Here is a 4,533-nt window from a genome sequence, read left to right on the forward strand (position 1 = left end):
AGCCTACAGCACCCGGTATTCCCAGGCGGTCTCCCATCCAAGTACTAACCAGGCCCGACCCTGCTTAGCTTCCGAGATCAGACGAGATCGGGCGCGTTCAGGGTGGTATGGCCGTAGACGACGGCGCCCGGTCCGCGGAGCCTCAAGAGCCTCACCTCCGCCGCTGCCCTCAGCAGCTCACCCACCCACCCGCCGCCCCGGAGCCCGGCTCGCGCCCCACCCTGAACGCGACGGCACGCCAGCGAGGCCCTCCTCAGCCCTCTGCCCGCGTCCGTGGCCCGTGGTCCGTGGCCCGCAGCGGGGGCCCAGGGCCGGCAGTGGCCAGCGTTTCCCCGGGACCTTCTCCTCTCCCGGTCCTGCTTCATCGGCCGGCGGCACTCTCCCACCGGGCACACCCGGCGGGCCCCTGGCACCTTGGCTCGCCCGCAAGCCTGCTCCTCCCTCTCCCTGGGCCTCGGGCCGGTCCGGTGTGCACGCGCCCGCACCTCCCGCTCCCCCGCTCGGCTTTCCACGGCTGCGGGCGCTGAAGCCTCAGGACCTTCTTCCTTCCAGGGCAGGGGCTGCCTTGGCTCCGCGACTCGCCCCACCCGTTGCCAGGTAGCCAGCCCCTGGTCTTTGGGGCAGGCAGGTTGGAGCCCTCCTCTGACCTGCAGGCCATTTCTGTGCCTTTGGGGGTCCTGGTGGGGAGGTGGAGGTGGGGGGGTGGGGAGTGGGGGTGAGGGTGGCAGGAGGGGTTCGTGGCCCTGCCCGGGCTGCGCTCTGCCACTTTCTTTCCTGGCTTCCCGGGGAGGGGAGGTGCCCAGGGAGGCGCAGGCAAGGCGGCCGGATCCTTCGGGTGGGTCATCCACCGGTCCAGACAGGGTGCTCACCCTCCTGACGGTGCTGCCCCGAGGTGGTGCCTGGACGGATGGGGTGCTCGCACCGACTGTCATCTCTCACCTTGGGGAACTGTCGGCTTCTCCTCCTCCTCCTCCTCCTCCCCCGTTGCTCCTTCCTACTCCTCTTCCTCCTCTCCCCAGGAGACACAGACAGACACAGACAGACAGTCACACACACAAACACACACACACACACACACACACACACGCATGCACAAACACACACGCGCACACACACACACATGCACGCCCATTCACACACCCTTCCCTACCTCCTGGATGGACCTTGGTTCCCTCTCTGGAACTTGGAATGCCAGCTCGTGGGCTCCAGGTTCTGCCCCCACCCCCGCCCCACCCCCACGGAGAACCCGTCCATCCATTCCTCCGTGGCAGAAGCCTCCCTCCCCGGGAAGCGGCGGGGGCGGCGGGGGCGGCGGCGGCGGCGGGGGCGGCGGCGGAGGCGATGATGATGAGCCGCCCCGCTCAGCCCGCCCGCCCGGGAGAAGGGAGAATGTCTCGCTGGAAGGCGAGCAAGATGATCCTGCGCCCATGGGTCCCAGCGAACTTGGAACTTGGGTCTTGGCGCTCTGCGCGTGCACGGTGGGGGCAGAGGCGGGTCCCGTCCGGGCCAGGCGTCTCTTGGGCTATCTATCCTCGGTCCCACCCGGCCAGCGGGCCTCCTCCCACCTTGCCTGTGGAGAGTACTGTCCTCTGGAGAGTCCCGGACGAGGAAGGAAGCGTGTGTCTAGGCCCCGACTCCTCGGTTACATCTTCCCTTGCCAATGGATGAGACAGCTCGGGCAGGGCCCTGCAGCCACAAAGTCTGTCTGTCTGTCTGTCTGTCTGTCTTCACTGGATGGAGCGAGCACCCGTGCTCTAGCAAGGAGGGACGGCCGCACAGCCAAGCCAGAGCGTACAAAACCAGAGGCACAAACATGCGCACACTCGTGCACACATCCACACCCAGACACGGAGCCCGAGCCTCGCCACACACACATAAACGGGCAAGGATGTCCAGGGCAGGTTGGAACACGGGGCTCTTTGGCGCTCAGCTCCGTGGACGTTGGGGGTAGAGGCGGGTCACGGGGCCAGAATTCTCTTCCTGCCACCTGGCCACCCGGCCACCCGGCCACGCACCCATCCAAAGCTGCCTCCATCAAGGAAGAGCCAAGGGTCTGAGCGGGCGCGACGAAGGTCGCGCGGCTGGACCGGACTGTGTGCCGGGGGTCTGATGGCCTCTCAAACCCCAGCACGGACCCCTCCGCTCTGGGGGACCTGCTTCCGCGACAGACAGAGAATTCCCGAGAATTCCCGCACCGCCGGCGCCTCAGTGGGACAGCGCCTGACCTGTGACTTCCTCTTGCCCTGGGACCACTAGGTTCCAGGTCGGGCCCATCTTGGACCCGGGTGCTCTGCTCGGCCACCGCACTACTGACTGACTCCTCTACTGGCCTGCGCCCAGGCCTTGGCCCCTCGGGTCGGGCTCGGGAAGCAACCAACTGTGGCTCTCTGGCATCCCATCCCACCGGCGACACGCGCAGCCACACCCACGGACACGTCGCAGCCCCCTAGGGCACCGCTTCACGTGGACTCACACTCATGCACGCACACACGTAGACCTCCACACACACGCTCGCCCACACGGAAACACACTCGGCATGTGTGCCCCCGCACACGCACGCACGCACGCAAGCACGCACGCGCACACACACAGACACCCACGCACGAGCCAGGGTGCCTGCAGGCACAGAGGCCCGCGTGCGTGTGCGCCCGCAGGAACACACACACACACACACACACACACACACACACATACACGTGCGTGAGATACCCCCCCCAACACACAAAACATTCAATGATGCAGGAATGAGGCTACACAGGCACACAGGATGACAATGCGGCCGACCTGAACACACACACACACACACACACACACACACACGGGCCTACTCACCTATGCACGCACCCAAAGTTAACACACTCAGGGAGGCAGGAAGGCAGGCAGGCAGGCCCGTAGGCACGCCCCTGGGCACCACCACCCTATCCCGTGGGGGCTCCTAGTGGGGGAGGTGGGCGTGGTGGAGGGCTCGGGTGGGAGCCTGGTTCCTCTGGGACTGCTTCCAAGCGGTGGGCTGTGTGGAGGTGGTGGGCGGATCTGTCCCCCCACCCCATCCCCGTGCCGGGACCCGGAGTGTCCTCCTCCCAGACCCCCGCCTGTGGAGCCAGGCAGGCAGCCAGGTGCGATGGAGCCCCGGTTGTTGGAGGGCAAGGCTAGCCTGGGCTGCCTGTCAGGCGAGACCTGCCTCTCTCATGTGAATCTTAGCTTCTTCTGGGGTCCTGGGATCCCCACTCGGGTGTTTCCCCCGGTGGGTTGGCAGCGTGCCTGAGGGCTGCGATGGCCGGGCGAATTGGCAGCCTTGCGGGCGAAGGGGAGGGGGAGGGGGAGGCGGAGGGGTCCCGGGGCCCGCCCCATGGGGGCCCGCGGCCGCAAAGGGCCTGCCTTTCAAAGGCCAAAAGGGGCAAAGGCAAAAAAAGCCTACAGCACCCGGTATTCCCAGGCGGTCTCCCATCCAAGTACTAACCAGGCCCGACCCTGCTTAGCTTCCGAGATCAGACGAGATCGGGCGCGTTCAGGGTGGTATGGCCGTAGACGACGGCGCCCGGTCCGCGGAGCCTCAAGAGCCTCACCTCCGCCGCTGCCCTCAGCAGCTCACCCACCCACCCGCCGCCCCGGAGCCCGGCTCGCGCCCCACCCTGAACGCGACGGCACGCCAGCGAGGCCCTCCTCAGCCCTCTGCCCGCGTCCGTGGCCCGTGGTCCGTGGCCCGCAGCGGGGGCCCAGGGCCGGCAGTGGCCAGCGTTTCCCCGGGACCTTCTCCTCTCCCGGTCCTGCTTCATCGGCCGGCGGCACTCTCCCACCGGGCACACCCGGCGGGTCCCTGGCACCTTGGCTCGCCCGCAAGCCTGCTCCTCCCTCTCCCTGGGCCTCGGGCCGGTCCGGTGTGCACGCGCCCGCACCTCCCGCTCCCCCGCTCGGCTTTCCACGGCTGCGGGCGCTGAAGCCTCAGGACCTTCTTCCTTCCAGGGCAGGGGCTGCCTTGGCTCCGCGACTCGCCCCACCCGTTGCCAGGTAGCCAGCCCCTGGTCTTTGGGGCAGGCAGGTTGGAGCCCTCCTCTGACCTGCAGGCCATTTCTGTGCCTTTGGGGGTCCTGGTGGGGAGGTGGAGGTGGGGGGGTGGGGAGTGGGGGTGAGGGTGGCAGGAGGGGTTCGTGGCCCTGCCCGGGCTGCGCTCTGCCACTTTCTTTCCTGGCTTCCCGGGGAGGGGAGGTGCCCAGGGAGGCGCAGGCAAGGCGGCCGGATCCTTCGGGTGGGTCATCCACCCGTCCAGACAGGGTGCTCACCCTCCTGACGGTGCTGCCCCGAGGTGGTGCCTGGACGGATGGGGTGCTCGCACCGACTGTCATCTCTCACCTTGGGGAACTGTCGGCTTCTCCTCCTCCTCCTCCTCCCCCGTTGCTCCTTCCTACTCCTCTTCCTCCTCTCCCCAGGAGACACAGACAGACACAGACAGACAGACACACACACAAACACACACACACACACACACACGCATGCACAAACACACACGCACACACACACACATGCACGCCCATT

The 4,533-nt window shown here is 67.3% G+C and overlaps 2 non-coding genes across 2 annotated transcripts; both read right to left on the bottom strand.

Moving 5' to 3' along the window:
* Positions 1-119, bottom strand: LOC143273681 (5S ribosomal RNA). The gene has a single exon (XR_013051867.1). It is a non-coding gene; the product is annotated as a 5S ribosomal RNA (ribosomal RNA).
* Positions 120-3,411: 3,292 nt separating this feature from the next.
* Positions 3,412-3,530, bottom strand: LOC143273682 (5S ribosomal RNA). The gene has a single exon (XR_013051868.1). It is a non-coding gene; the product is annotated as a 5S ribosomal RNA (ribosomal RNA).
* Between the last annotated feature and the right edge of the window lie 1,003 nt (positions 3,531-4,533).

The sequence above is a fragment of the Peromyscus maniculatus genome, chromosome 5 (genome assembly GCF_049852395.1).
Source record: "Peromyscus maniculatus bairdii isolate BWxNUB_F1_BW_parent chromosome 5, HU_Pman_BW_mat_3.1, whole genome shotgun sequence".
Taxonomy (NCBI): Eukaryota; Metazoa; Chordata; class Mammalia; order Rodentia; family Cricetidae; genus Peromyscus; species Peromyscus maniculatus.